Below are 10495 nucleotides of genomic sequence, written 5' to 3'. Positions count from 1 at the left end.
ATAGGGTTGTGTTGGCCTTAAAGGAATACTTCAGGTGTTTTGAAGTGGGGTTGTTTGAGGTACTTCTCCATCGTCAGTGTATATGGTGGTCGGCACAGATACAGAAGCAGAGCAATGTACAGCTGTGAAAATGTATTTTAGCCAGCTAAAAGAAAGCCCCTCAATCTCAGTTTAAGGATACGCTGTATTTAGCATATTTCCCAATGGTGACCTGAAAGAAAAACATATCTCTGGTGTTTTTGTAAGTCTTGTGGCTTTGAAATGAGTAAAGATAAGTTTCATTTTCAGTTCAGTTCCCCGTCAGAGTTTAACAGCAAGATAAATCTGTGGAAATGTTCTATATTTAGTGTAAACATAAACGGATATTGATTTTTTCGGTGATCTTTTCTTTTATGTGGCAGAAAAAGGTTTTGCAATACTTTGCTAACCCGGAGGGGGGGGGAGATATCATCTATGTAGGCAATACACTGACTATGGATAAGTAGCCTACCTCAAACAACCCCACTTCAAAACACCTGAAGTATTCCTTTAAGGCAAACACAACCCTATATTCAAGAAAAACCTCACAGTGTCCACATGATAGAGCTCGTCTTTATTGTTCCTTTTGACCCATGAAGTTGAGGTCTTCTGCCCTCTGCCATTTTGATTACATACTATGACTTTTATGAAAATGTTAATGGCTTACTATGCTGTAACTTATTTTATTAAATTCACTGTGTCCTTGTACTTATTTTCAGCAGCAGCTAGTTGGTTTATTTGGAACTATTCATTGCTATTGCTCCCTCGCACCACGGCTAGCTACAGCTGGTCACAATTGGTGGCGTAGTTGAGCCGTGCTAGGCAGGGGGCATGTGATTGGCTGAAAGGTGAAGGGACGGAAACAGGTGACACCCATCCTGCAAAGTGACATTTCTATTATTGAATTAAAATAAATAAGAAAATATATTATTAAATACAATGTCAAAAATATGTTTACATGTTAGATTCATTTTATATTAATTACCTTATTTATTTCATAATGTGTCATTTAAAATTGGGTTCCATATTCTTTTACAGAACAGAAATCCATTTGGCTTGAATTTAGGCATACAGATGCTGGAGAAAAGGCTATTTTCCATAATCAGAGTACTAGCTGAGCTACTGGAACTCAGAGATGCAGATACCAGTGTTCAGATATTTGTTGTTGCACTTAACTCCCCACAACTACAGCATTAACTCACTCACATTATGCATACACAATACAATCAAATAAGAGGCACACACACAGAGAACAGGTGGGCCATCACACCGAGGACAAACCCAATAGGATTCTGCTGGTATGTGCTGCCGCTCTACGCGCCTATCAACCAATGAGGAAAAAACATAAAGCACCTTGCCAACCAATCCCGAGACGGAGAGGGTGTGGCTTGGTTGAGGCTGCGGGCTCCCTGAAGGAGGCCTCTCCTCCTCTCAGGGGAGGAAAGGACACTTGAGCACCCTGGGGTTAAATTAAGAACATCAATATTTCACGTGTAAATGAAGCAGCACACTGTGGAGGCAGTAATGCGAGACAGATTGACTGGGCAGAGGTATCATGTATCAGCTTCCCTGGAAAGAACAGGCACATGTATGAGCCAGGCCCATGATATACAGCAGGATATATATATATATATATATACAGTATATATATATGCTGTATATATATATATATATATATATATATATATAGAGAGAGAGAGAGAGAGACCTGTTTGTTAGTGTAGTGGATGAGGTGAAACACACACACACACACACACACACAAACAACACTAATCTACTTGAAAATCTCAGTGTAAGTATGGACCTCACCTGTGGCAACACAGGAACTGTATATTTTATATTTTTTCCTTTTAAGCCGTCCTTTCTTACTCCTTATTTCCCTGTACAGCAGTAACCAGCCTGTATGGATTCAAGCATAATGCTTTTGCAGCCTCGCTGCTTGTTATGGGCTGTGGAGTGTCCTTTTCACCGTGTCCTGCTAATGATGACGATAGAGGTGGTGTTGCAAAGCACTGCAGGGGGTTTGGCTGTTCTCGCTCCTCGTACTCTGCAATGCAGTGTGTCACCCACCACCACCATCCCAACAAACCCATCTAAGCTCCACTGTAAATCAGTCCCAGTGTCTTTTCAATTACTGGGAGCAGCGTGGGTCTCTCACTAACTCTTTCTTTCAACCTCTAATAGCTCCATCTCTCGCTTCTTTATCCTCCTCGCTCCGTCATTCCTACCGTCTTGATTTCTTGCTCTGTCTCCCTCCCTTGTCCTCTCTCGCTCTCTCTTTCCCCCAAATTTACCCTGCTCTCTCGTCTCTGCCTGCTCCATTTGTCTTACAGTGTATTTTGATTTTTATGGACTCCAATCACTCTTCTAGTTTTTTCTTTTTCTTCTTCTTCTTCTTCCTTACGGCGCTTCTGTGTCGCCGTCACTGTCTTCAGGTTTCTCCTCACCGGTGCCAGGCCTCCCTCTATTTACCTAGAAGAATGGGCTCATCCATCTTTGATTGTTGTGAAATATTACGGCGGTGTCACGACAACCAAGCCTCCCTGAACCTCATGCAATATTCAGAGGCGAAGATATAAGATTCGTGCTAATGAAAAAACAGCAGGCAATACAAACAGCTCTGTAATAATAGCCAGGCAGAACAGCCTGCTCCCTGTTGAGCGTCAGGAGGGCAGTCAGCTGGTTGTGGTCAGAGAGACCCCGTAAATCATCGGTGGGCCCCAGCACCCATGTACCTGTTTGCTACATAGGGCCCCTTTGCACCACGAGGCTTATCTACATAACACCCACCATTATCAGCATTGTGGGGACAATCGTCAGCATGGGAGTTCACATCCAGTCATGCAAACCCTCCTATTTCACCTGCTTGTGCTCTGGAGATCCCTCGCCCTGTGATGCACACACAACAAATGCATACACATGCATGCAAAAAGCAAATACGCCCACTCACATGTATGCACACACACACACACACACACACACACACACACACACACACACACACACACACATACACACACACACACACACACACACACACACACATACACATACACATACACACACACACACTGCATGCACAGGCATGGAGGGGAGAGTTGGTGGCATTGGATTGCATCAGCAGCTCTTCCGATGGTGATAAAAAACTGGAGGAAAAAGAGAGAGAGAAAAAGCGAGAGAGATCAATGCAGAGGGACCAATCCAAAGAGACAGGAAAGAGATGCAGAGGGGGAAATGAGGAAAAAAGGGGGAGGGAGGGAAAAAATGAAGCATAGGGATGGAAGGAGGTGGGGGAGGGGGGGTTGTCAGAGAGAAAAGCTGAGCTGGGATCCTCCTGCTAGGGATTTCCTTCCTCTGATGTACCCCCCCCCATTCTTTTTTTTTCACCGCAACGAAATCTTTCCTGGGCTCTTTGCATACTCCTTGCCAATACCCAGGTGCTGCACACCACTACCGTCACTTCAAACACTGCTGCTGCTGCTGTGGAGCCACTGAGCCATCCTGCCCCGTCCGCACAACAGCTCACTGCCAAACCCCATCCACCTGACACTGGTGAGAGGGATGACGAGGGGGAAAAGGAAGGAGATATAAAAGGGCAAGAGAAGAAAGGGGAAGGGAGGGGCTGCCTGCAGAGGCTATACAATGCAAATGCAACATAATACAGTGGTGCTAGGGAGGCATTGCAGATGAGACAGGGCAAGGACATCCAAGGGAAAGCTGTTCCTCCAAGCCCCCAAGGGCACGAGGGACTCCGCTTGAAAGACACCTTTGACCTTGATGGACGTATATGAATTACATATTATTGCGCAATGGAAATGTGCAATAGTAGCTGCAAATGAAAGTGAGAATGGCCGGAAGTCTTCCTGCAGTCCCACATGACGAATTTGTTTGACACGGCATCCAAATCCAACTTCCACCCCTCCCTCCTCTAAGCACGCACACACACACACACACACACACACACACACACACACACTCATCATCTCGTGCAAACACTCAATCTACAACCATCTACACACACATGCCGAACTGCTGAATTATTCATTACCAATATATGCACCGCCTGAACAAAACACAAACGGCTCAAATGTACCCTGACACAAAAGAAGTCATTACTGCTAATAGGCCGGGGTTTAGGTAATGTAGACAAGGCAATCTACGCTGACGCAGTTCAGAGTAATACAATTTTCAGAAGTAATCTTGTTTCAAGTCTTGTTAGACGGCGTACAGTCAGAGCGTCACTACACCATTCCCTCCTTCCTCAGCGGACAAGTCTGGAGAATGTTCCCTTAAATGCTAACGTCCTCCTTTTCTGATTTAATAATTCAATAAAGCTAAACTTAAAAGGGTCTGCACTCTCTCAAGGCTGCCAAGAACAATTCAATTAGCCAGACAGCGTGTTTTGACAGCCTGGTTTATGCTTTGTTCCTCGTGTTTGTATAACCCCTCAGCTCCAACCACCTCTCTATCTTCCTCTCCCTCTCTGTCAGTTCACCCTGCATTGACAGTATATTAGAGTGCCAAGAAAGCTGAAGCAACTAGCCGACTCAGACCTTTTCTGTCCTGCTGTGACGAGCCGTGGGCCACATTTTGTGCTGTGGGGGTAAAAAAAAAGAAAAACCTGCTGTCAAGGGGTAGCTGGAAGAGACAGCGGGGATAAATGTGATGGGAATGGAGAGAATCTGCATTTGTATAATATTGTATGTGAAAGGTACTGACAGGCGACAGTGTGGGAAGGGCAGAGCGTTCGGTCAGCCAGCCGTCAGCGTAGGCTAATCCAGAGCTGTGTTGATTGACAGGGAACCAACTGGCAGCAAGGGAAAAAGCCTTGTTCTCAAAATCACAATACGGTGTTTGTGCACAATAGCATAGCCCTGCAGGAACACGTGTCACATATAACCTAAGGCCTGAAGCAGAAATGGGAGGTGGCTATTTGCAGGTTAGGATAGGGGCAAGACCTCAGATGACCCTGTATGGTTCTTGACTCTCACTCCAAAGAGAGAACAGCGAGCACCATCACATACTTGCATTGGTTCTCAGCATTGACACATACTGTATGGTGGAAGTTGCAGTTTAAAGCTTAAAAATGAATAGTATAGTATGTCATTAAAAATGATAGCATGTCATTGAAATGTCAAAAAAGTCATAGTATAGCATGTCATTAATCAATTTAATCCAAGATTAGTTATAAATTGGACTTTTGCAAAAATTTGGTTCAAAATGACTAAATCCAGTAAAACTCTGCTGCACAATTAAAAACTAACCAAACCAAAACTAAACAGGCTTGTTTGCAATCTTCCTGTTTAGTTTCCTTTCTGACTGGTATCTTCAAAGCAGCAGCAGCGTCATAAAGCTCAATTGAGTCAAGTCTGCTTAAACGCAGTTAACGTTTCTATATTTCTGCCACTTTCCCACAATTGAACGTGAATAAACTGCCAAAGGGCGCAAACACTGAATTATTTGTATGTAATGATTCAATGTGGATTGCTCCCTCCAGGTGGGGACGGAGTGCCTACCTCAAGCGAAGGAGTTCAAGTATCTCGGGGTCTTGTTCACGAGTGAGGGTAAGATGGAGCGGGAGATCGACAGACGGATCGGTGCAGCTGCAGCAGTAAAGCAGGCGCTGCACCGGACCGTCTTGGTGAAGAGGGAGCTGAGCCGGAAGGCAAAGCTCTCAATTTACCACTCGGTCTACGTTCCTACCCTCACCTATGGTCACGAACTCTGGGTCGTGACCGAAAGGACAAGGTCGCGGCTACAAGCGGCCGAAATGAGTTTCCTCCATAGGGTGGCCGGGCTCAGCCTTAGAGATAGGGTAAGGAGCTCGGTCATCAGGAGGGAGCTTGGAGTCGAGCCGCTACTCCTTCGCGTCGAAAGGAGTCAGCTGAGGTGGTTCGGGCATCTAATTAGGATGCCTCCTGGACGCCTCCCACTGGAGGTTTTCCAGGCACGTCCAACTGGGAAGAGACCCCGGGGAAGACCCAGAACACGCTGGAGGGATTACATCTCCCAGCTGGCCTGGGAACGCCTCGGGATCCCCCAGAATGAGCTGGAACATGTTGCCGGTGAGAGGGAGGTCTGGGTCGGCCTGCTTGCCCTGCTGCCACCGCGACCCGACCCCGGATAAGCGGTGGAAAATGGATGGATGGATGGATGGATTCAATATATCAATTTATTTATTTAAATAAAGGCTTCTTGGGTGAATGTTTCAGGCTGTATAGGAGACGTGTGAAGAGTCTGACTGTAAAAACAGTTGGTTTACCTTGAACTTTGACATTATTGCTGGCTCTGTTGTCATGATAATAACGCCACTAAGCTATCCCATGTAAGATCAAGTCCCATGTGAAGGATTTTACATGGGACAGCTTAGTGGCGTTGTTGTCATTGGATAATAGAACAAGTTGATGTTTTGTTGTGCTGAATTGCATTGCACGTGTTCATTCAACACGATAATAACACAGGCATTAACACATTTGCATTAACACAAGTAGACCAATGAGATTAGGTAATAATACCCCTAAACTGACATTGTTCACTATACAATGTGAACAATGGCAAATGAAATATACTTTGTGCACGGATCATAGTATGTCATGAAAATGCCATAAAACAAAATCATAGTATGGTATATCATTTAAATGTCAAAAAAATGTGTATAATTTGTCTAACAATGTCATAAAAAAGTCATAGTATAATATGTCATAAAGTCATAGTATGGTTAGTATGTTTTAAAAAAATCATTATAAAATTCATAGGATAGTCACAAAAAGACAGTAATAATACAGTATGTCATTAAAATGTCAATAAAGAAGTCATAGTGTGATACATTTAATAAAAGTCCCTAAAAATGTATTTCATTAAAAGTTATAGTATGTCATAAAAATTACAGTATAGTATTTCGTAAAAAGACATAGTATTGTTATGTGGTAGTGTAGTTAGTGGACCCAAACGCTCGCACACAGCAGGTTTACTCCAGCCAAGACTTTATTTAACTGTGCAGGAGGAGTCACAGAAAGAACAAACAAAAAACAAAGACTAACTGTCCAGCAAATTAAAGTCACTCCTATAATCTCCACCGGAGTCGGGAGGGAAGCTCAACCGAAGCCGGGACAGGTAGCCTCCGGAGTCGGGAGGGAAACTCGACCGCACTCAAAACTGAAGGAACAGAAAACAAACAGGTAACGATCTTCACTGAAATGGGTGTTCAGACTTACGTGACCAGACTGGTAACCGGACGGACTGACGACGCGCCGGTGAAACGCCGAGGTATTTAAGTCAGCCAGCGGCGATCACTGGAATGAGCCACAGCTGAGCCTAAGGAGAGAGGCGTGAAGTGGGTGGAAACTGTAGGCTGACACAAAAACAAAACATAAGCACATGGCCCACAATAACAAAACAGACAGGGGGAAAAACAGAGGAGCACAAACTAGGAGCAGACAGGGATCCTAACAGTACCCCCCCCCCCCCCCCCCCCCCCGTTAACGGGAGCCTCTTGGCGAACCGCCTGGTTTACCGGGGTTCTGTCGGTGGTAGTCTCGTATGAGCCCCGGGTCAAAGATCCGGGATCGCGGCACCCAGCACCGCTCCTCTGGTCCATAACCCTCCCAGTCCACCAGGTACTGAAACCCCCTACCTCGACGGCGGACATCCAGGAGGCGATTGACTGTGTAGACGGGGCCCCCCTCGAAGAGTCGGGGGGGTGGAGGGGGTTCTGGCGGAGGATTTAGGGGACTGGAGACAACGGGCTTGAGGAGGGAGACATGGAACACCGGGTGAATCCTCATGGAGCGAGGCAACTGCAGTTTGACCGCTACTGGATTGATGATGGAGATGATGGGAAAGGGGCCGACATATCTGGGAGAGAGCTTCCTAGACTCTGTGCGCAGGGGGATGTCCCTGGTCGAAAGCCAAACCGATTGTCCAATACAGTAGGCCGGAGCTGGAACACGATGGCGATCCGCCACCCTCTTATTTTGCTCTGCCGTGCGGAGCAGAGCCACCCGAGTCTCTCTCCACACCCGTCTACAACGACGGGCATTGTCTTGGACCGACGGAACTGCCACCTCGACCTCCTGGCTAGGGAACAGGGGAGGCTGATAGCCCAAGGAGGCCTCAAACGGAGACAGTCTGGTGGCAGTAGAAGTGTGGGAATTGTGGACGTACTCAACCCACGGGAGGTGATGGCTCCAAGAGGAGGGATTAGTGGCGGTCACACACCTGAGGATGGCCTCGAGCTCCTGGTTCAGCCTCTCCGTCTGGCCGTTAGTTTGCGGATGGAATCCCGAGGAGAGACTGGCTGTGGCGCCGAGGGTGTGACAGAATGCCTTCCATAACTGGGATGAGAACTGCGGGCCACGGTCCGAGACTATGTCCGCAGGAATGCCATGAAGCCTAATGACGTGTTGGACTAGTAGGTCAGCGGTCTCACGGGCCGATGGAAGCTTGGGCAGGGGAATGAAGTGAGCCGCCTTTGAGAACCGGTCTACCACAGTCAGAAAGACGGTGTTACTGTTTGACGGGGAGAGACCAGTTACGAAATCCACTGCGATGTGGGACCACGGACGTTGTGGAACAGGGAGTGGACGTAGTAACCCCATGGGGGGGGGGGGGGGGGGGTGGGGGGTTGGTGCGAGGCCTTGTTCCGGGCGCACGTAGTGCAGGCCCGCACATACGTACGGGTCTCCTCTTCGAGGGACGGCCACCAAAAGGTGCGGCGGAGCCAGTCTATAGTCCGCCGGATGCCGGGGTTGTGGGCCCACCGCAGGACTTGGGAGCGGACGGACGGAGGGACAAACAGACGATTCGGAGGGACCCCTCCGGGGTCAGGTTGGGTGTGCTGGGCCTCACGTACCACCCTCTCGATCTCCCAGGTGACAGCACCGAGCACGTACGAGGCAGGCAGGATGGTGTCGGGAGTAGAGTCTCCCTCTTCCGGGGCAAACTGACGGGAGAGTGCGTCCGGCTTGGTGTTCTTGTGGCCGGGCCGATAGGTGATGGTGAAATTGAAATGGGCGAAGAACAAGGCCCAGCGGGCCTGGTGAGAATTGAGGCGTCTCGCCGTGTAGATATACTCCAGATTACGGTGGTCAGTCCATACGATGAAGGGGAGCACCGATCCCTCCAGCCAGTGCCTCCACTCCTCCAAGGCTAGCTTGACAACCAACAGCTCTCGGTTGCCTACGTTGTAGTTCCTCTCCGCAGGGGAAAGTCTACGGGAGAAGAAAGCACAAGGATGGAGTTTAGAGTCGGAAACTGACCGCTGAGACAGTACGGCTCCGACTCTGGTGTCGGAGGCGTCCACCTCGACGACAAACTGGTGTGTCTCATCTGGGTGGACCAGGATTGGAACCGAGGCGAACCGCTCCTTGAGAGCACAAAAAGCCTTGTCGGCCTCTGGGGTCCATGAAAACAACACCTTGGAGGAGGTGAGTCGCGTCAGTGGTTCTGCCGTTCGGCTGTAGTCCCGGATGAATCGTCTTTAGAAGTTAGCGAACCCCAGAAACTGCTGGAGCTTCTTTCGTGAGGCGGGCACCGGCCACTCCGTTACCGCTTTAACCTTCTCGGGGTCCTTTCTCACCTGACCCTCCTCAATGAAGACGCGCCCAGGAACTGCACAGAGGAGACGTGGAATTCGCACTTCTCAGCCTTAATGAAGAGCTGATTCTCCAACAGTCGTTGCAGAACCTGGCGGACATGGTTAGTGTGCTCCTGGGGATTCGGGGAGAAGATGAGAATGTCGTCAATATACACAAACACAAACACAAAACGGTTGAGGAAGTCGCGGAGGACGTCATTAACCAGTTCTTGAAAACGGCAGGGGCATTGGTCAATCCAAACGGCATCACCAGGTATTCAAAGTGTCCCACGGGTGTGTTAAAGGCTGTCTTCCACTCGTCTCCCTCGCGATTTCGGACCAGATGATACGCGTTGCGGAGGTCCAGCTTGGTGAATATCTTAGCTCCAGCTAAGGATTCGAAAACAGAAGAAATTAGCGGAAATGGATATTCATTTTTGATAGTGATCTGATTCAAACCTCTGAAATTGATGCAGGGACGGAGGCTCTTGTCCTTCTTGGAGACGAAGAAGAAACCCGCTCCCACAGGTGAAGATGAGGGACGTATGATTCCTGCGGCGACCGACTCCATCATATATTTCTCCATAGATTCACGTTCTGGCCGGGAGAGATTATATAGCCGACTCGTGGGAAGTGGGGCGCCCGGGAGCAGGTCAATAGCACAGTCGTAGGGGCGATGAGGGGGGAGTGACAGGGCCTGCTCCTTGCTGAATGCCTCTCCTAAATCCATATATTCCCGGGGCACGGCGGAGAGGCTAGGACCGGTGTCAGGTCTGCTGGAGGGAAGAGCTTGCCGGGGAACCGCAGATCTGAGGCAGCGAGAGTGACAGGCGGAGCTCCAGCCGGTGATTCTACCCCCAGCCCAATCGATCTGTGGATTGTGATCCTTAAGCCAGGGAAGTC

The sequence above is a fragment of the Anarhichas minor genome, unplaced genomic scaffold (assembly GCF_050575085.1).
Source record: "Anarhichas minor isolate MPS153535 unplaced genomic scaffold, ASM5057508v1 ptg000136l, whole genome shotgun sequence".
NCBI classification, from domain to species: Eukaryota; Metazoa; Chordata; class Actinopteri; order Perciformes; family Anarhichadidae; genus Anarhichas; species Anarhichas minor.
This window is presented reverse-complemented; position numbering follows the sequence as displayed.